Source organism: Odocoileus virginianus, chromosome 15 (assembly GCF_023699985.2).
Source record: "Odocoileus virginianus isolate 20LAN1187 ecotype Illinois chromosome 15, Ovbor_1.2, whole genome shotgun sequence".
Classification (NCBI taxonomy): Eukaryota; Metazoa; Chordata; class Mammalia; order Artiodactyla; family Cervidae; genus Odocoileus; species Odocoileus virginianus.
This window is the reverse complement of record NC_069688.1, coordinates 43,817,604-43,839,729: the sequence shown is the minus strand read 5'-3', so window position 1 is coordinate 43,839,729 and position 22,126 is coordinate 43,817,604. Positions and strand designations below refer to the sequence as shown.

The window sequence follows — 22,126 nt, the reverse complement described above, 5'->3', positions numbered from 1 at the left end:
CCAAAGAAGAAGATTTAGCTTTGGGACCAGGGACCAGGCTTGATCACTCAAAAGCTTTTAGTAGCAGAGTTTTATTAAAGTAAGAAAAGGGTCAGAGAAAGCTTCTGACATAGACATCAGAAGGAGAGTGGAGAATGCCCCCCTAGCTACTCTTATCCAGGCCTTATATACTTTTTTCAGACCCACTCCCACAACATACATCTTAAATTAACAAGATTCAGTTCAGTTCAGTTCAGTCACTCAGTCATGTCCGACTCTTTGCGACCCCATGAATCGCAGCACACCAGGCCTCCCTGTCCGTCACCAACTCCCAGAGTTTACCCAAACCCATGTCCATTGAGTCGGTGATGCCATCCAACCATCTCATCCTCTGTCGTCCCCTTCTCCTCCTGCCCTCCATCTTTCCCAGCATCAGGGTCTTTTCAAATGAATCAGCTCTTCATCAGGTGGCCAAAGTATTGGAGTTTCAGCTACAGCATCCGTCCTTCCAACAAACACCCAGGACTGATCTCCTTTAGGATGGACTGGTTCCATCTCCTTGAAGTCCAAGGGACATTCAAAAGTCTTCTCCAACACCACAGTTCACAAGCATCAATTTTTCGGCACTCAGCTTTCTTCACAGTCCAACTCTCACATCTATACATGACCACTGGAAAAACCATAGCCTTGACTAGACAGACCTTTGTTGGCAAAGTAATGTCTCTGCTTTAATGCTGTCTAGGTTAGTCATAACTTTCCTTCCAAGGAGTAAGTGTCTTTTAATTTCATGGCTGCAATCACCATCTGCAGTGATTTTGGAGCCCAGAAAAATAAAGTCAGCCACTGTTTCCACCATTTTGCCATCTATTTGCCATGAAGTGATGGGATGGGATGCCATGATCTTAGTTTTCTGAATGTTGAGCTTTAAGCCAACTTTTTCACTCTCCTCTTTCATTTTCATCAAGAGGCTCTTTAGTTCTTCTTCACTTAGAAGTAACAATAAAAAGATCCTACCAGACCCACTCCCATAATATACCTTTTAAGATGACAGGATTAATCAGAAGGTTCTTGTTAAGGAGGAACATGTCTTCCAGCAAGATACATTGTTACATTGACTAAGACAAAGCAATGTAGCAAAGAACCTTTGTCCTTTTCTCCTTGAGAGCCCTTGACCCCTTTAATCCTTGAGTGCTCCAGACCCCTTTTCCTCTTCCAGGACCCTGGACTTTTTATCAACCTTCCTAGGAATTGACTCTCTTGATGCCAATGTACTTATTCATGTGATGCATCAAATGAGAATGCTAGTCATAATAAGTGAGTCTTAGACTCCATTTTCTCAAATGATGTTAAGGTTTTTTCCCAAGGTTTCAGTTAAGTGTGAACTGAAGACTTTCTAGCCTCTGCTTGTGATCATCTTAATAAAATAACTTAGGACAAATTCTGAGTTTAACTACATATTCTGGTTTGAAATGAAGCATTATCATAGAGCAAGAGGTAACTATGTCAACACTGAGGAAATTGGAACTTAGTAGGATGCTATAGACATAATATTGGAGAAGGAAATGGCAAACCACTCCAGTATCTTGCCTTGGAGAATCCCATGGAGAAAGGAGCCTATAGTCCATGGGGTCACAAGAGTCAGACTCGACTGAGTGACTAAACCTAAACCTATAAGCATAATATATTTAAATGTTACATTTGCTCATCTAACAGGATATTGAATAGAGCCCACCATAGGCAATTCTAAATTACTATTTATTTTGGCATAAGTTCTACAAGTCCTTCAGTTTACTGGTATACTGGTATGGTTCATGTATGTATGAATCTTTTCTTTTGGGAATATATATACACATAGATTTGGAGAAGGAAACAGCAACCCACTCCAGTGTTCTTGCCTGGAGAATCCTGTGGACAGAGGAGCCTGGTGGGCTGCTGCCCATAGGGTCGCGCAAAGTCAGACATGACTAAAGAGACTTAGCATGCATGCATTGCAGAAGGAAATGGCAACCCACTTAGTATTCTTGACTGGAGAATCCCAGGGACAGAGGAGCCTGGTGGGCTGCCGTCAATGGGGTCACACAGAGTCGGATATGACTGAAGCAACTTAGCAGCAGCAGCAGCATACACATAGATATATAAATGAGATATAAATCAGTGTATCATTCCTTAGACTGGATGACTATCCGTGGAAAGGAAACCAGTTTTCTATGATCTGGAGAGTTCCCTCAAACTAGGATTCAAGCCATATTGCTGTGTTGGAAAAGTGCATGAGCAGAATCTTCTAGGAAGTAGATGAAATTAGCTGCAGTATGAAGTTATCCACACATCTATTTAAGCCAAGACTTTGCCTCTGAGAAAAATTTGCAGTGTCCATTTGGAAAGTAAGTTCTATTCAGCTGTAGGTTTAATAAAGAACAGAGGCAGAGCAGTGGAAGTTCTTTCAGCTTGGCTGGAGATTAAAATGAGAAAAAAATGTTTGTGAACCTGTTAGCAGATGCAGGGTGGAAGACATAAATAGACATTTCTCCAAAGAAGATGTGCACATGGTCAAGAAACACATGAAAAGATGCTCAATATCACTAATTATTAAAGAAGTGCAAATCAAAACTGTCACACCAGTCCAAATAGCCATTATCAAAAAATCTACAAACAATAAATGCTGGAGAGGGTGTGGAAAAAAGGGAACCTTCTTACACTGTTGGTGAGAATATAAATTGATACAGCCACTATGGATAACAGTATGGAGTTTCCTTAAAAAACTAAAAGTAGAACTACCATGTGACCTGGAAATCCCACTCCTGAGTGTATACCTGGAGAAAACTGTTAATTCAGAAACATGCATGCACCCCAGTGTTCGTTGCAGTACTATCTACAATAGCCAGAACATGGAAGCAACCAAAATGTCCATCCGCAGAGGAGTGGATAAAGATGTGGTACGTGTATACAATGGGGTATTACTTAGCCGTAAAAATGGCTGAAAGTGTGCCATTTGTAGAGAAAAATTGCTGTTGTTATTCAGTTGCTCATGTCTGACTCTTTGCAACCCCATGGACTGCAGCACACCAGGCTTCCCTGTCCTTCACTGTCTCCCTGAGTTTGCTCAGACTCATGTCTATTGAGTCAGTGATGCCATCCAACCATCTCATCCTCTGTCGTCCCCTTCTCCTCCTGCCCTCAATCTTTCCCCACATCAGGGTCTTTCCCAGTGAGTCAGCTCTTCACATCAGGTGGCCAAAGAATTGGATTACAGCTTTATGTAATTTAATGAAACTGAGCCATGCCATGTAGGGCCACCCAAGACAGGCGGGTCCTGATGAAGAGTTCTGACAAAATGTGATCCACTGGAGAAGGGAAGGGCAAGCCACGTCAGCATTCTCGCCTTGAGAACCCCATGAACAGTATGAAGAGACAGAGATATGAATGAACCTAGAGACTGTCACACAGTGAAGTAAGCTGGAAAGAGAAAAACAAATATTGTATAATATATGTGGAATCTAGAAAAATGGTTCAGATAAACTTATTTGCAAAGCAGAAATAGAGACACAGACATAGAGAATAGACATAAGGATACCAAGGGGAGGAGGAGGGTGGGATAAACTGGAAGGTTGGGATTGACATATATGCACTACTGTGTATAAAATAGATGACCAATGAGAACCTATTGTATAACACAGGCAACTTCTCAATGCTCTGTGGTGACCTAAATGGAAAGGAAATGCAAAATAGAGGAGATATATGTATACATATAGCTGACTGACTTTGCTATGCAGCAGACACTTGTAAAGGAACTATACGCCAATAAAATTGAATTTTAAAATCCCCCGAAGATGCCGAGTCTCTGAGCCTTACTGCAGAATGCATATTCTTGTTAGCCCCAGCACGATCTGAGAACTCTATGAAAGCATTAGGCATGATCCCTGCCTAGCAGAGCTCTCTTGATAGTAACAGCATTTGTAAGGTCCAGGAAAGAGTAAAAGCAGACTGGGGACATGGGAAGAAGCAGATTGAAACCCCAACATTCTGTGCCCTTGGTACTTGCCTGTGGGTACAACTTGCTGGGTTGGCAAAAAAGTTAATTCGGGAATCCGAACTTTCTGGCCAACCCAATAGAAAGGTAGAAAGTAATGAGGCTGTGCAAAGCTGTTTTGTATTGTGCTTGCATTTAAGACTCTGGCTTTATTCATCTCTGGGAAGAATGAACCAGTGTTCTGTAGTGTTGAAGGATACACATTTTTATGTTTAAAATTCTATTATCATCTTCAAGATCAGAAGCTGTAGAACTCAATGATAAGCATAAGCTTTGATATCAAATGACAGAATCTGTGTTCACATCCTGGTTCTGCCTTTATTTTCTGCATGACCTCGGCTGAATACTTCATCTCTCTCTCCATTTATTTCTTCTGTAAAGCAGAGTCATTCCTAATTCGTAGGTTCTCATTATTAACTGAGATCATGCATCAACAACTGAGCATAGTAGGACAGCTAATCATCCTAATCAAGCAAGAGACACAAAAAAGTGACTTCGGCAAAAGCTGCCGAGAAGCCCCTTGTTATGCAAGATGACCATGTAATGCAGGCCCGTGTTTTATATAATCTTGCCTCACTGATTATGCAGTGTCTTTGCTGGTGTTGCCTCACAGTCACTTGGCTGTGTGTATGCTTCACTGCTAAATGTTCTTTCTAACTCACTATGTTTCCTAACAGCTATCTGAGCTTTCCTTCCATAGCTTCAGGCCACAGCTTCCAGTTCTCTCATCTGAAACTGAGCAATTCCCTTCCCTCATTAATTTTGTAACCTTGAAGCTATTGAAGCAGTCTGAGCAAATACCCACCTGCGGTTTTCTTTTTTATTTAAATTCCTATGAATTGGAATTCTTTCCTTTTCTTCATACACACACACACACACACACACACACACACACACGGAAACTCAAATTCCTTTTTATTTTAGTGTTGACTCTGATTGTTGTTAATGAAGCATTTTCTATATTGAGCCCTTCCAATTAATTAATTTTTTCCTTCTTCTAAAGAAAGAGACATAACCCATTACCTGAAAAGCTGATCAGTAGGATTTAAAGAAACTTTCCCCTTTATAGTACTTGAAACCATTTAAATTTCTTGCCATAATAAGGTAGCTGAAGCATGGGAAGTAAATGCATATGTAGTGGTAGGTTACTGCTCAGTTTAAAATCAAATTTTAAGTATATAAAGCATATAGTTGAGGGTTATGTTACCCTCAAAGGCTATTGTTCTGGCATAGGTTTCTTCTAAATGATGACCACTTGGCATTGGCAGCAAAGTCAAATGATGAATATTTCCTGGACATGTTTATCTGAGGCACAGAAGTAGCAGATACTGGCTCTCAATAAAACTATGGTTTGTGAAATTCTGCTTATTTATTGGTAACTGCCTTATTACAAATAGCTCCTAGGAAGAGAAAGAAGCAAATATTTCCCCCTAGATTCCATTTATTGGATTTATCACATAGGATACTTTGGGACTCAGCATATATTCTCCATCTCTGCAAGCAACCAAACTGAGCTAAGCAAAAATGCGGCAAGGGTCAACACAGCCCTGACGTAGAGCCTCTGTCCTCTGCACCAGTCAAGTCCAGTGTCACTCCTGTTGGTAACAGACCCTCCTATCTGAAATGGGATGTTTGTTGTGACAGTTCTTATTTGTTTTAGGAGAAAATGCTCCATATCAATAAAGATGGAAAAATCAAGGAATAATTTAAACATAACTAAAAAACTGAATTGAAAACTGAAGACACATCAGCAAACTAAAGTATATTGCATGTTACTACAGAGGTTCACATCAGTGATTTGAAGTCAGATGTAACTGACTTTGGATTCTGGCTTTATCACTGATTAGATTTTGTAACTGGTGAAGAAGTCATCTCAGGTCTCTAAATCCTGTTTTCTCACTTTCAGAGTGAGAATAACAGTCACTTCATAGAGTTACTGTGAAAATTATGAGGGATGAGCTCCCATTTCTAGGACATGTGCTTGGAAAAGCTAGCTTCCTTCTTGAAGCTTCCCACTTCCTCCTCTGGGAAGTAAAAGTTCATAACCCTCTTGTAAGAGTCAGTTATTGATGCACAACAAACCAACCCCAAAGCCAGTAGCTTAAAACAACTGTTTATTGAGCTCACAGTTCTTACAGTTGCAAATTTAGGTAACATTGAGCTGGGTGGTTTATTCAGGCTTCATCTGGGCTCTCCTGCTTCTCATGCTCAATCAAAATAATTGATTTTTATGAAAATTTATGTATTTTAGCCCCATTCAAAATAGTGATATTCAAAATATTTAGCAGCCACTTTGGCAGAATCTCAGACCAAACAAATTCAATTGCAGGGCTGGATGCCCCCTGCACGGAGATTGTTAATTCTTTAGTTCCTGGGTTGTCAGTTGGCTGGAGGGGCCAAATTGGGGAACCTGGACTGTGAGGGAGAGGGCTGGCTAGGGGAGGGGTGCAGTAGCTATAGATTGGCTAATACAAAAATTTCTGATACAAACTGGCTGAATGTTAGCCCTGTCCCGTCCATATTATAATCTTCTTCCCGTCCAAGTTGTCCCAACTCTCTTGATACCTCATCACTAATATACTGTACAATTATGCAATTAACACTGGTGGCCCCTACATCTTGACACCAAGGATACTCCTTCCATCCTTGTGTATCTCCATCTCACCTCTCCCAAATTCCAATAAACCCACATCAATAGCAAGCACAGGTTATGTACATGCTTCTTTGAAATAGGGCAATGATTCTTCATTGGGGAAAAGATGGCAATGGTTGGCTTGGGAAAAAACATATTAAACTTTCCGATATTTTACCAGCCCTGTTTGTCAAGCGGGACAGAAAAAGTCCAGTTATTTTTCATCATAATAGATAATAAAAGTAAAGTTGGTAGAGATTTGCCCAATTCTCAAAATGGGAAGAGTTCCACCTCATTTCAAAAGGCATCATGTATTAAAATTATTGAGAAACACAAAACTGAAGGTAATGTGGAGAAAGCCAGAATCTCTGGGGTGGACCCAGGAGTCTGTATTTCAAACAGTTAATTCTTACTGACCCTGAAGTTGAAAAATCAGTGGCCCTAGATGGTCCGCAGTATTGAGGAAGGGCGATTGTGAAAGGGCATTAACCTAAGCAAAAAAACATGTCAGCAGGTTTGAGCTATACACTGGAAACAGAAGTCTGCCCCATAAACTGGGTAGGGTCTTTCCTAGAACTCTTTTTGCAAAGCCCCTCCTGATAAGCCTTTTCTGATAGCACTTTGGATTTGTTTTACCTCTTCGGGAATTGTATACAGCTGACCAAGATTCCTTATAGCAAGCATCCAGAGGTAGTTTCTGCCCCAAACCTTGACAGGTAACCTATTAGGACTCTGTTGAAGCCCCCACATGCCCTGGAATTCCCATCTGCTGAGGAGGGAATCTTCCTGAATGTCTTGGGCTTCAGATTCTGTACAGCTCACTTGCCAAGCGCCATGACAAGTACATGCCACCCTCGACTCAGCCTATCTCATTTTTATTCAACTGGCCACAACAAACTTGACTTAAGAACTTGAATCTCTCCTGCAATTATTTTGTTTTCACACTCTCTGTATCTCATAAGGTGTAGGAAGAAGAGGCAAGGGGGAACTTTGTCTTTTAAAATGCATGCTGTGCATAGAGAGAGAGCTGGGATGTTGAATTTATTTAGATTCAAGACAGGTGGAACAAGCACTTCAGGTGAGTTCCTGGGTTTTAAAAAGATTACTCATGGCTTCACCAGATGCTCTGCAATTTCATCAGCACTGTGTGCTTTATAAAGATGCTGCCTCAAAAAGAGGAGACACTTGTTTGATGCCATGGCTTTTGTTTTGTGCTTACCTTAGTGAGGAAAGGGTTCAAATACATTTTTTAGCCTCATCTGTCTGCGGTGTTTTCTATAAACTGATTTCCAGATAATTACCCAAATAAGGAGTTACTTCTCTGAAGTTGGCCTGCAGAAATTCATTGTAATACTAAATATAAATGCTGTTAAATGGGAAACGAATATAATATAAAACTAATATAAATGCTGCTAAATGGGAAACTCTTGTTGGTCTGTCAGAATAGTAAATAAATTACATAATTTGAAAGTTGTGTCTATTATGCATTTCTTCAAAACACAGAGTATTCAGAAAGAGTTGATAAAGGTAATGAAAACTAAGTAAGGGTACTGAAACAAAGTATTTTTTTAAAATAATTTTTGTGACTTTCCATTCCTGTTGCTAATAAACACAGCATATCTTCAATTAAAATGTAAATGAAATTCACTGCATGAAATATATCTGGGTGATATGTTATCACCGAATAATTTGCAAACAGCCGCTGAGTAATGACCAAAAGAAAGTAGAATTATTGCCTAATGACTCACACTGTGATATTTTATGGTCATTTCTCCCTAGTGCTAGGAGAATGTGATGCTGGACAAGTTGCTTAGCCTCCCAGAGTCTCTGCCTTCCCATCTCTAAATATGAGGAAATTGAAACCCATGATGTACAAAATCTTTTCCTGATCTAAATTTCTGTGGCTTTTTAGGTCACTGACTTTATTATACCTTGTTTTCTTCTGCCCTGCCGACCAAGGTAATGAAAAAAGGCCTGATTTTGGACCAGATGTGATTTCAGACCTTGTCTCCTCCCTTTCTAGCTGTGTGAACACGAACAAAATACCTTTTCCATGATTGCTGATGTGTAACAAATGGAGATCACCTCCCTGGCGGAATTATGAATAAGGAAGTTGAAAATTCCAAGTACAGAATCTCTCACTTATGACTCATCAGGTCCACCATGAATTGTACTCCTTTTCTTATCCTGCATAATTTTGGAAATCTCAAATCTGCTTTTTCCATGACCTCTGACCTCTGGCCCCTACAGAAAAGTTAGAATTCTGGAGACTGAACTAGAAGGATGATAAAATGTACAGCAGTGACAGATGAGACCTAAAAGATCATTTTATATTTCTCCTGAGTTGTCTTGGTGAACAGAATAATGGCATCTGTTGAAAACAATTATCCAGTCTGGCATTTCTTTTTCTTTTTGTCTATGAGGTCGTAATGGCTTTATTTTTTGTAAATGAAACATACCTGAATCATGAGAAAATGACATGCTTCCTAAATACTAGACAACCTTTTCTTTTTTCAAATTTATACTGTTGAAGTATAGTTGATTTACAATGTTGTGTTAATTTCTGCTGTATAGCAAAGTGATTCAGATATATATATATACACACACATATATATACACACAGATACATCTTTTCCAAATTCTTTTCCATTATGGTTTATCACAGAATATTGAATATAGTGCCCTGTGCTATATAATAGGTCCTTGTTGTTTATCCATCCTATATCTACTAGCTCGCATCTGCTAATCCCAGACTCCAATCCCTCCCTTTCCCATCCCTGCTTGGTAACGGCAAGTCTGTTCTCTATGTCTGTGAGACTGTTTCTGTTTCATAGATAGGTTCATTGGTGTCATATTTGAGATTCCAATTATAAGTGGTGAAAGTGTTAGTCACTCAGTCATGTCTGACTGTTTGTGACCCCATGGACCATAGTCCCCCAGGTTCCTCTGACCATGGGATTATGCAGGTAAGAATACTGGAGTGGGTAGCCATGCCCTTCTCCAGGGAATCTTCCTGACTCGGATTGAACCTGAGTCTCCAACATTGCAAGTAGATTCTGAGCTACCAGTGATGCCCCAGTTATAAGCGATATTATGTGGTGTTTGTCTTTCATCTAGAATGTAATCTCTAGCTCCACCTGTGTTGCTGTAGACAGCCTTTTCTCATTGCTCTTTTTCACCAAATTTTTGTTATTGCTGGCTGTTGTATATCCCAGTTTTTTCATTAAAAATAACATGATTATGTGTTCATTATACAAGGTACCAGAAAATATAAACAAATAGAAGAAATGAAGCATAAACACAGTCCCCAGAGAGAACTACTTTAAATAATTTGCCAGATTTTCTAACTACGTGTAATCTGTGTATGAAAGTGAAAGTAAAAGTCACTCAGTCCTGTCCGACTCTTTGTGACCCCATCGACTATACAGTCCATGGAATGCTTCAGGCCAGAATACTGGAGTGGGTGGCCTTTCCCTTCTCCAAGGGATCTTCCCAACCCAGGGATTGTACCCAGGTCTCCCATACTGCAGATGGATTCTTTACCAGCTGAGCCATCAGGGAAACCCAAGAATACTGGAGTGGGTAGCCTATCCCTTCTCCAGTGGATCTCCCTGACCCAGGAATGGAACCAGGGTCTCCTGCACTGCAAGCAGATTCTTTACCAGCTGAGCCACAACACTTTAAGAAAATTGGTTGATGTTATATGGTTCTAAGATGAGCAGCAGTATGTGTGCTCTGCACGGACTGGGATGTGCTTCGATTTATTCACTGCTGTTGCTATAGCATCTGGAACATGCCAGTCACAGAATATATACACAATAATCTTTATAACAACTATATTCCTATATATGTTTTTGTACCAATAAATATGATTCTGCAGCATCATTTTCAATGATTATATAGTATCATATAGTATAGCTATATTGCAATTTAATTGATCCTCTGTTATTGGACTTCATAGATTTTATTTGTTCATGTTTACCTACAACAGTATTTTAAGCAAAATCCATGCAATTAAACCTATGCATTTCTTCTTCTTTATGATTTTGTTAGGATAAATATATCCTTTGTTAGGATAAATTCATTGGGGTGGGAATCACCAAGTTCAAGTAACCCACTCACAATTTTAGAAACTTATTACATGTTTCCAGGTTACTTTTCAAAAGACTATGTTGATTCACAATCCAGTCAAGAGAGATTGATTGTTTCCCTGTCACTCTCATAGATTATTAGGCACTGTATGCTTAGTCATAGCTGATTCTTTGTGGCCCCATGGACTGTAGTTCACCAGACTCCTCTGCCATGAAATTTTCCAGACAGGAATACTGGAGTGGGTTACCATTTCCTACTTCAAGGGATCTTCCCAACCCAGGGATTGTCTCTTGCATCTCCTGCATTGACAGGTATATTATTTACTACTAGCACCACTATTAGGTGTTATGTTGAAAAAAATTAAAAACTAATTTAAAAAGTTGATCACTAAATACTAAATGTTTAAACTACTTATTTCTATATTCTACGTAACCAGCCTAGGACATCTTTCCAAACACTTTTTATGAGATACAAGATCGTGTAACACAGAAAGGATAAAATCTTGCTAAAACAGTGTCAATAGAGTTCTGTTTTCTTTGTTTCACTGATTTGGTTAATTTTGGAGAAATGACAAGAAAGTCCCCATACATATTCCACTGATATTCACATCAATACTCTCACTTTGACATCCTACCCTTCTACTTTTAAATCATCTTCAGTAAATCATATTTCACATTTGTGTAATTTGACAGTGCCCATTTAAATCAATCCCAAACTGTTATGAAATCCAGAAACACTATAAAGCTTTGTGAAATGTTTGTAAGCCTGTTTGATGTTTTCCTCTTAAAGAATCAAATGTGAAATGTCTGTGTGGGAGCTGTTTTACCAAGGTAAATATTATTTATATCTCTAGGTGCGAATGCTTTAAAATAACCAGAACACAGTGTAGCTGAATGTGGCCTTACATAATTTTCACAGCTGCTGCATTCTTGTCAATATGCTGTCATGGTGCGGCTCTGGTGGTGTGACCCCTTACGATGATTACGACTCACATTTATGTTATCCACCTCCTTTATGTGAACAATATAAACGAGAATATCCAGTTCTGCTTCCTCGTGTGCACTGACTTTGGCATTCAGGAAAACCATTAATGCTACTTCTACTGTGTCTGTCTTGAGATTTCAGATAGTGTTGGAAGTACAAAGTCAGTGGCATTGTATTGGGTTCGCCAAAATGAATTTTTCCATAGGATCTTACCGAAAAACACATACAAACTTTTTGGCCAACCAAATACTTTCTGTGGGCTTCCCAAGTGGCTCAGTGGTAAAGAATCCACCTGCCAAGCAGAAGACACGGGTTTGATTCTTGGGTTGGAAGATCCCCTGGATAAGGAAGTGGCAACCCACTCCAGTATTCTTGTCTAGCAAATCCCATGGACAGAGGACCTGGCAGGCTACAGTCCATGGGGTCACAAAGAGTCAGACACGACTTAGTGACTGAGCAACGCCACCAACATGCTTTCTGTATTGCATAGAGCTCAACCTAAAGTGATCAGTTTATGATTATCAAGAGCTTTAGACATGACTTTGCTATTTAAGAAGCAGCTCAAAGAGAGCTAGTTGACAACATGAATAATCAAGAAAGAGGTTGGGTAATATTGTGAAGATTTAGAGAAGGGAGGAGCACAAGCATTTAAAAAGAAGAGTGAAACAGGAAGCTGAGAGAAAAAAATGGGAAAGTTGAACTTCATTGCCTCCTAGAAAGAGATGATATAAAAGTCGACAAAGAAGCTGGCCTCTATCTACAGGGGAGGAAGATTATTATGGAAAAGAAAGTTGCCAAGAAATCAAGGGAAAAATTACAGTAAGAAAGCAGAAGAATGGCCAAGAATTATGCCTTAACAACAGATAGATTTGAACTCTGAGACCCTGGCTAGCTTAGAGGGATGGGGAAAAACTCTGAAAACAGCTCTTTAATAAAGAATCATCTGAGACATGATAAAGATTGAGGAAAAATAGTTACTAGTTGTCAGACTGTTCAGATTTAGCACATTAATATTTTCCTCTTTTTAAAAGTCAGTGCTGTCTGCCTTGTTTTGACATTGAAGTTATTTCTGAATGGTCTGAAAAAATAGTTTTTCCAAAACAAAATTTTAAGTCTCAAAGTTTTATACAAATGTAAAGAGGTAGGTGTTGGCTAATGTTTCAGAAACTTACATATGAAATGATATCTCAATGTTTTTATTTGTTTGGAATTTATCAGTATTACTTATCTAAAGCAACCTAGTATAATAGAAAGAAACTGATTTTCAGAGATTCAGTTCCCAGCACTGGGATTCACAGCTGTGTGACTGTGGGGATCTTTCTCTGAACTTCATTTTCTATGTCTGTTAATGGAGAACCTGACCTTCTCAGTTTTGAGAATTAGTATACATTGAATGCCTGACTCAAAGTAGACAGAGAATTAATACAGATTTCTTTGCCACCACTTTCCCATGCAATGTGGAGAGGTTTATTGCAGAGGCTTATGAAAGTAAACTACTGTGAAATGGTGTAACTAGTTAAAAAACCAAGGACCACCTTTAAGAGAGGGGATTGGGCCCTAGTGTGATTCCGTCCTGCGCAGCTGCTCGTTCGGATAGTAGTCGTTTAATTCCGTCCGGCTTCTCTCCCACATAAGTGCGTGCCGCCAACCCATGGAGGATTCAATGGACATGGACATGAGCCCCTTGAGGCCCCAGAACTATCTTTTCAGTTGTGAACTAAAGGCTGACAGAGATTATCACTTCAAGGTGGATAATGATGAAAATGAGCACCAGTTATCTTTAAGAACGGTCAGTTTAGGGGCTGGAGCAAAGGATGTTACATGTTGTTGAAGCAGAGGCGATGATTATGAAGGCAGTCCAATTAAAGTAACACTGGCAACTTTGAAAATGTCTGTACAGCCAACGGTTTCTCTTGGGGGCTTTGAAATTACACCACCTGTGGTCTTACGGTTGAAGTGTGGTTCAGGGCCTGTGCATATCAGTGGACAGCACTTAGTAGCTGTGGAGGAAGATGCAGAGTCAGAAGAGGAAGAGGAAGAGGATGTGAAACTCCTAAGTATATCTGGAAAGCGTTCTGCCCCTGGAAGTGGTAGCAAGTTTCCCCAGAAAAAAGTAAGCTTGCTGCTGATGAAGATGACGATGATGATGATGAAGACGATGATGATGATGACGATTTTGATGAGGAAGTTGAAGGAAAAGCTCCAGTAAAGAAATCTGTATAAGATACTCCAGCCAAAAATGCACAAAAATCGAACCAAAATGGAAAAGACTCAAAACCATCAACACCAAGATCAAAAGGTCAAGAATCCTTCAAAAAACAGGAAAAAACACCTAAAACACCAAAAGGACCTAGCTCTGTAGAAGACATTAAAGCAAAAATGCAAGCAAGTATAGAAAAAGTTGGTTCCCTTTCCAAAGTGGAAGCCAAGTTTATCAATTATGTGAAGAATTGTTCCCGGATGACTGACCAGGAGTCTCAAGATCTCTGGCAGTGGAGGAAGTCTCTTTAAGAAAATTGTTTAAACAGTTTGTTAAAAATTGTCCGTCTTATTTCATTTCTGTAACAGTTGATATCTGGCTGTCCTTTTTATTATGCAGAGTGAGAACTTTCCCTACAGTGTCTGATAAATGTTCATGTTCCATTGCCAAGAATGTGTTGTCCGAAATGCCTGTTTGGTTTTTAAAGATGGAACTCCACCCTTCGCTTGGTTTTAAGTATGTATGGAATGTTATGATAGGAATAGTAGTAGTGGTGGTCAGACAGCTGGAAATGGTGGGGAGACAAAAATATACATGTGAAATAAACTCAGTATTTTAATAAAGTAGCCCTGTTTCTCTTTCAAAAAAAAAAAAGAGAGAGAGGGGATTGGTGATCTCCATGACTGTGAGGTGAAATTAGTGTTGGAGGTAAGCCCTGAATTTGTCTCAGTTCCTTGCTGTCTGTATCAGGCCTGATCTGTCTGTTTAAATGTCAGCAGAAGGACTCATTGTTATGCCCTCTGCGTTGCTTGTTTCTGCCTCTTCGTGCTAACCCATTCTTTGTGAGCTTCCCACCTCAGTCCCAGGATGGCTACTTTAGTCCACTTTCAGGTTTCTTTAAAATTTTTATTTACATTTATTTTTATTAGTTGGAGGCTAATTACTTTACAATATTGTAGTGTTTTTTGCCATACATTGACATGAATCAGCCATGGATTTACATCTGTTTAAGATATCAGATCTGCATTAGCTAACAGTCTGTTGTGAATGGTTGTGATCTTGAGCTTGAATCTCATATATGCTATCTCATTTAGCAAAAATGTGTACAGCTTTCCTACTCTCAAAAATCCTAAGCTTTGGCCTAAGTTAATCGACTTAGAGCACTTGCCCACCCTTCTCTCCATAAGTGTATTGTGGTTGGATCTGGGATAGGCCAATTAGTTTAGGTGTGAACCATTGATTCTTTAATTTGGAGGTCAAGCCAGTTACCCTCAAAGCACATGGTTTGTGTTGGAGAGGAATGGAAATACAAGAATGCGAGTGCTTTTACCAAGGGTTGAAGGGATATATGCTAGCAGGCTAAAGGACAGATGGGAAACTTTGGGTTTTCTGTATGTGTGTATGAAAAAAATGATAAATACATTTATGTATATTTGAAAAAAGAAAACTTGAAGTTCATCTTATACTTCTAGAGATGGAATTGGAGGAAGAGATTATTGAATTGAATTTTGTCTAAAGATAACTAACAGATACAATGTATTCAATAATAATTTTGCTGTAGTAGGTAAGAAACACCAGTCAAATGCTAACTTTACATATATATTTGTTTGTTTGTTTTCTCATGTTTTAATAATGATTTAGAGAATCTAGAATAGATTTCTAGTATATCCATTAGTCTTTCAAAGAAAGCCATTGTAAATGCTTGAGCAGTATTCATTTGCAGTCAGTCTGTGGTTCAGTTTTCTCTGGGGCAGCATCTAAGATACAAAGTAAAGCAACATTTCTGTATACTTAAGATATCAGATCTGAAGTGCCTGACATTCTGTTGTAAACAGTTGAGAACCTGATTCTCATTTCAGCACTGGTGTCAAAAGTCATGTCACATATATTGTTCATGATTCCCAGTCATAATAATTGATTTTCTACCTTTGTGATGATATGTTGATCACAAATGAATCCTCTTATTCATTTAATCTTGATACTACCATCCTAGAACCGCACTGAGGGTTTTAAAAAGAAAAAAAAAAAAAAAAAAAGTCATGTCACCTGAAAGTGCTCCCAATATTATCCCAATAAATACTTTGAATTTTCTTCAGCAACTGAGTCTTAACCATATGTCATATGAGTGATATTTAATTTGGGAGGAAAAAAGGCTTTCATTCATTGAAGGACCTTAGATGGCTCCTGGGACATCTGGTTTTAAGTAGCATCTGTACCCTCAAATAGCTGTATTAATTGGCCTACAGAATGAGTTATTTAAGATTAGCTCTTTAAATGTTGGGAAATTGCTACTAAATATAGTGATTTTAGTTTTGGCATAATTAATGGTGAACTAATCTTCTAAAAGTAGTCAACTAAATCCAGCTGCTTCTGCCAGATAGAAGCAGAACAAGTTAAGAAACTAATTTGACTGTTGCTACAATAAGGGCCAAAAGGTTTCGTTTTTGTCCTATATAACAGTCTGAGGGAGGAGTCCTGGGGAGGAGTCAAGAGTAGAGACTCCTAGTTCCTCTGGCATCTTAACATTCATCTTCCATCTCTTGATCTAAAAAGACTTCTCCAGTGTCCACTCCAGCAGCTGTGTTTCAGCCAGTCAAGAGGTGAGCTGGAGAGATGGGACAGACCTTTCCTTGTAGAAGCATGACCCAAAAGTTGCCACATGGCTGCTTTTGTTCATTTCTCCCTGGCCAGAAACCAGTTGCCTGGCCACCCCTGGACCCAAGGAAGCCTGGGAGACAAAGTCTTTTGTTGAATAGCCTTGTGCCCGGTTAAACCAAGTTTCTCTATAGGAGATGACTGCAGATATTAGGGAGAAAACTAGCAGACTCTAACACAGTGTCTCTGAAAAAAGGAGGCTGGATGACTGCCTGTCCACCCAAGCTAAGTTACATCTGGCCAGTTCTAACAGTTAGTACATCAACTTGTCCAAATATAAACTATCACGGACAGAATATAAGATTTTATTTTTGCACGCAAAAATAACATTCTACCTCAGTTACCATGGGTTACAGAATCCAGCCTTTAAAATATTTATAACATGTACTGTTTGTTTCTGGTTCTTCATAATGTATGTTTTTGGAGGCTTGGAAAGTACAGACAAATATAAAAGAGGTAACAACCATAATTCCATTAGCCAGTGATAACCATTGTGAAGATTTTGGTGCATTTACTTTATGGCTTTTCTCCACGAGACTTTCTCATCATGTAGATAATTGGAGTTTTGCATTTTTTTAAGCTGGTAATATACATTATTATCATATCATTGAAATACTTAGTGTGCTAAATATTTTTTATGTATGCATTAACTTAACCTGTAAAAATACCAGAATTTATTCAACATGTTACCAGCATCAAATGCTTAGAGTTTCAGGTCTTTGCTGCTATTAAGAATGTTGCTATGAACATCTTCATGCATTAATGTTTGCCCATATTTTGAATTATTAGAATAGGGTCTTAAAATTGAATCACAAGGTAAGAACATTTTAGAGACTCTAAATTTGTAATGCGAAATCACTTTCCACAAAGGGTTATGAATATTTCTCCCGTTAGTTCTATTGATCTCTTTCATATCACTCTCACTAGCATTATTATAATTAAATAAATTTGTCTCACTTGATTCCATGGAAAAGGGCGTTCTCAAATCCTCAACACCTGATGAGCCTGAGTGTAGCTTCATGTACCAGCAAGGTTTTCATGTCCATGTTAAATTATGTTATAGTGATCTTCATTCGTTGTTTTAATGCAAATATAAACTCTCATGTTCCCAGCTGTCAGTAAAGCAAGTGCAAAGTGAACATGTGATATCTCACTTAATGACACCTACTTAATCATACCAACCAACCTGATTCAGCCAAGAATCCTGAAGACTGGATTTTAAAAAAGAGAGAGAGAGAGAGAAGGTATTGAATTGCTAACATACATGGCATCTCATTTATGTACCAAATCTCATGCAATTTTCTTAGAGCAGAGACTTATTCTCATTTCAAAGCACATTAACTCTGAAAGTTAGATAAAATCCTGACACATTTGATTATATGATTTCCCAGTCAATGGCAGATTAAAAACATCAAATTAGAAGAGAGCAAATTAGAACAGACATATTAACAGCAAATAATAGGTTTGTAGGTAAGTAGGAAGGTAAGAGGTTGACAGAGAAAGAGAAAGATTTTGTCTTGTTTATAACACACACACAACAACAACCTGAAATTCTATTTTCTTAAAAATGCAGCTTTTTGTAAAAATAGTGTTTAATTCAACTATAGCTCATCTATTGAAAATATATATAAGAAGACCTTATATATTACTCTTATAAGGAAATTAATATCACAGAAAATTACCATTTATAATAATTAAAAGCCAGATATAACTTTGAACATAGAATTTGACCACAATCATGATTTTAAAAATTGAAAAGAGACATCTTAGAAGTAAAGCACTAAAATATTAGCTATGATTTTCTTGGGGTGGTAAGATAAGTTTTCCTACTTTTTCTGTATCTTCTAAATTTTCTAAAATATATATGTCTTACTCTAATAAAGAGAGTAAAGGTTGTGTTATTTTGGAGCAATATTCTGGAAAATTTAGGAATAGAAATTATTACTTTGTATTTATTGGTAACATATGGAAGGCTAAATCATTTGTACTTACAATGGTAGTCAAGTTAATAAGAAGAGATCCAAAGAATCTATTGCAGAAGACCTGAAAAGATTTTTATTCAGAGTAAAACTAAACATGCAGTATTTCTAACATTTAAAATGGAAACTAGATGCGATGCAAAACACATAATTAGCAGTGATGTAAAAAGCATCAGTATTTAGGCAATAGTCTATTGGGGATATCTCTTGTATTCTATTTAAATTATTCTTTGAAGTAATGATCATAATGATTGATCATACATTCTAACATTAGAAAGGAAAGTCTTAAATTAGATAAGTCAAGCATCATTATATATTTAGACAGAGTACTTGTGCTTTGTAAGTAATATTATGGACATTTGACAAATAAAAATTATTTCAGACATAATTAGAACATCAACAATTTAAACCAAAATGTATTTAAATTTCTTTCATACATAGTCATCTTGCATGTAGGAGCTAGATGTTTATTTAAATTGCTTTTGTAACATTCTTCAGTGTAAATTATTTTTCTTTTTATTTTGGGAGAGTAACTTTTAATTACTTTTACTTAGAAGAATTCATAGTATTTTCTAAAAAATTACTAAATGTGCAAAATATTTCCTTTAATATAATAGGTTGTAATTCATCATCTGCAGATTCTCTAAACTCATCACATGAACAGCTAAATTACATGATTTGCTTTATTAAATTAGAAGTTACACTGAACTTATTTCTTCAAGTGACAGTTTTTAAGTTATTGTCTCACAGATCCAAACCCACTCTCCCCGGCTTAGCCCTGTTACAGCTATGGCTGGATCATTGGGAACCAACTTTATGCTCTGCCCATGGAAGTGAAAGTGAAAGTTGCTCAGTCCTATTCGACTCTTTGCGACCTCATGGACTATAAAGTCCATGAATAAAGTCCATTGAATTATCCAGGCCAGAATACTGGAGTGGGTAGCCCTTCCCTTCTCCAGGGGATCTTCCCAACCCAGGGATCGAACCCAGGTCTCCTGCACTGCAGGCAGATTCTTTACCAGCTCAGCCACCAAGGAAACTCAAGAATCCTCTAGTGGGTAGCCTATCCATTCTCCAGCAGATCTTCCCAACCCAGGAATCTAATAGGTGTCTCTCGCATTTCAGGCAGATTCACCAGCTGAGTTACCAGGGAGCTCTGCCTATAGGGGGCACAAAAGGGAGACACATTCTTTCCTGAGTGAAGGCTGGAGTCATAAGAGATGCCAGTTCAATCCGTGGATAGAAAGATCCCTTGGAGGAGGGCATGGCAATCCACTCCAGTTTCTTGCCTGGAGAATCCCATGGACAGTAGAGCCTTTTGGACTGCGGTCCATAGAGGCACAGAGTCAGACATGACTTACGTGACTTAACACACACACGAGTAGCTGCCCAGTTCAGTTCAGTCACTCTGTCCTGTCTGACTCTTTGTGACACCATGGACTGCAGCACACCAGGCTTCCCTGTCCATCAGCAACTCCCGGAGCTTACCCAAACTCATGTCCATCGAGTCAGTGATGCCATCTAACCATCTTGTCCTCTGTCGTCACCTTCTCCTCCCACCTTGAATCTTTCCCAGCATCAGGGTCTTTTCAAATGAGTCAGTTCTTCGCATCAGGTGGCCAAACTATTGGAGTTTCAGCTTCAGCATCAGTCCTTGAAATGAATATTCAGGACTGATTTCCATTAGGATGGACTGGTACTATCCAAGGGACTCTCAGGAGTCTTCTCCAACACCACATTTCACAAGCATCAGCTCTTCAGTGCTCAGCTTTCTTCACCGTCCAACTCTCACATCCATACATGACTACTGGAAAAACCATAGCTTTGACTAGACGGACCTTTATTGGCAAAGTAATGTCTCTGCTTTTTAACATGTTGTCTAGGTTGGTCATAGCTTTTCTTCCAAGGAGCAAGCATCTTTTAATTTCATGACTGAAGTCACCATCTGCAGTGAGTTTGGAGCCCAAACAATAAAGTATGTCCCTGTTTCCATTGTTTCTCATCTATTTGCCATGAAGTGATGGAATCAGATGCCATGAGCTTAGTTTTCTGAATGTTGAGTTTTAAGCCAACTTTTTCACTCTCCTCTTTCACTTTCATCAAGAGGCTCTTTATTCTTCATTTTCTGCCATAGGTGTGGTATCATTTGCATATCTGAGGTTATTGATATTTCTCTCAGCAATCTTGATTCCAGCTTTTGCTTCATCCAGCCCAGTGTTTCTCATGATGTACTCTGCATAGAAGTTAAATAAGCAGGGTTACAATATACAGCCTTGACATACTCCTTTCCCGCTTTGTAACCAGTCTGTTGTTCCATGTCCAGTTCTAACTGTTGCTTCTTGACCTGCATACAGGTTTCTCAGGAGGCAGATCAGGTGGTCTGGTATTCCCATCTCATGAAGGATTTTCCACAGTTTGTTGTGATCCTCACAGTCAAAGGCTTTGGTGTAGTCAATAAAGCCAGACTTCATTCTAATATTATTCTAATATCTTCATTCTAATGTCTCTAAGTTCCTTTGCTTTGATAATAGCAACCACTTCCTTTTGTTCCAGTAGCTACTTTCTGCAATTGCTGTCTTTGTGGTGATTTCCTGTTGCCTACTTTATAACTGCCCTGCTGCTGCTGCTAAGTCGCTTCAGTCGTGTCTGACTCTGTGCGACCCCATAGATGGCAGCCCACCGGGCTCCCCCATCCCTGGGATTCTCCAGGCAAGAATACTGGAGTGGGTTGCCATTGCCTTCTCCAATGCATGAAAGTGAAAAGTGAAAGTGAAGTCGCTCAGTCGTTTCTGACTCCTAGCGACCCCATGGACTGCAGCCTACCAGGCTCCTCCGTCTGTGGGATTTTCCAGGCAAGAGGACTGGAGTGGGGTGCCACTATTACTTAGATAATCTTTTCAGTCTTTCTTGAATAGAATAGAATAGTCTTTCTTGAATAGAAATATCCTCCTGAGATAAATGCCCCCTCTTTTTTTATTGACTTGGATTGACCCCTCCTAGCTCTTGAAATTCTTGACTCCCTACTCCTCCGCCTGCCTCTAGCCATGGCTTTTTTGATTCCAGAATTTTTGAGCTGACTGGATCCTAGCTTGCTGCTTGGCTTTTGCTATAATTCCCTATTTGTGGCTACGGTTGGTTACACAGTGACCACTTGAAACTTATCCCGTTCTGCCTGACATCTTGTAATGGCTGTTTCTGACCCTGGAAACTCCTAACCTCTGATTTGCCTCACACTTCTAGCTCTTCTGTTGTCCTTTCATCTTACCTGAGGCCAGGGTTAGCCCTCATTTTACAAATTCCTGGGCCTGCCAGCCTCTAGCTAAAGAAAACTGAGTAGGAAAACTAAGCCCAAGTGGGAGGGTAAGTGACTATTTTTACATCTCTGAAAGCTACGTGGCTGAGTTTGCTGGCTCTGGCGTCAGAGGATTGAGCTCAAATTTTAGTTCAACCATTACTAGTTGTGTGACTTTAGGTAAGTTTCTTTACTTCTGTATACCTCGGTTTTCTTATATATAGTATGACTAGAACATGTCTGCCTCAAAGTCATTGTGAAGATTAACTTAAATAAAGCAAGTAAA

The 22,126-nt window shown here is 38.9% G+C and overlaps 1 protein-coding gene and 1 pseudogene across 3 annotated transcripts in view; both read left to right on the top strand.

The window, feature by feature from the left end:
* The window catches only part of OXR1 (oxidation resistance 1), a 485,242-nt gene that overhangs the window by 293,541 nt on the left and 169,575 nt on the right, over positions 1-22,126 (top strand). The gene's annotated exons all lie outside the window — the stretch shown is intronic.
* LOC110128630 (nucleophosmin pseudogene) lies at positions 13,266-14,321 on the top strand (annotated as a pseudogene).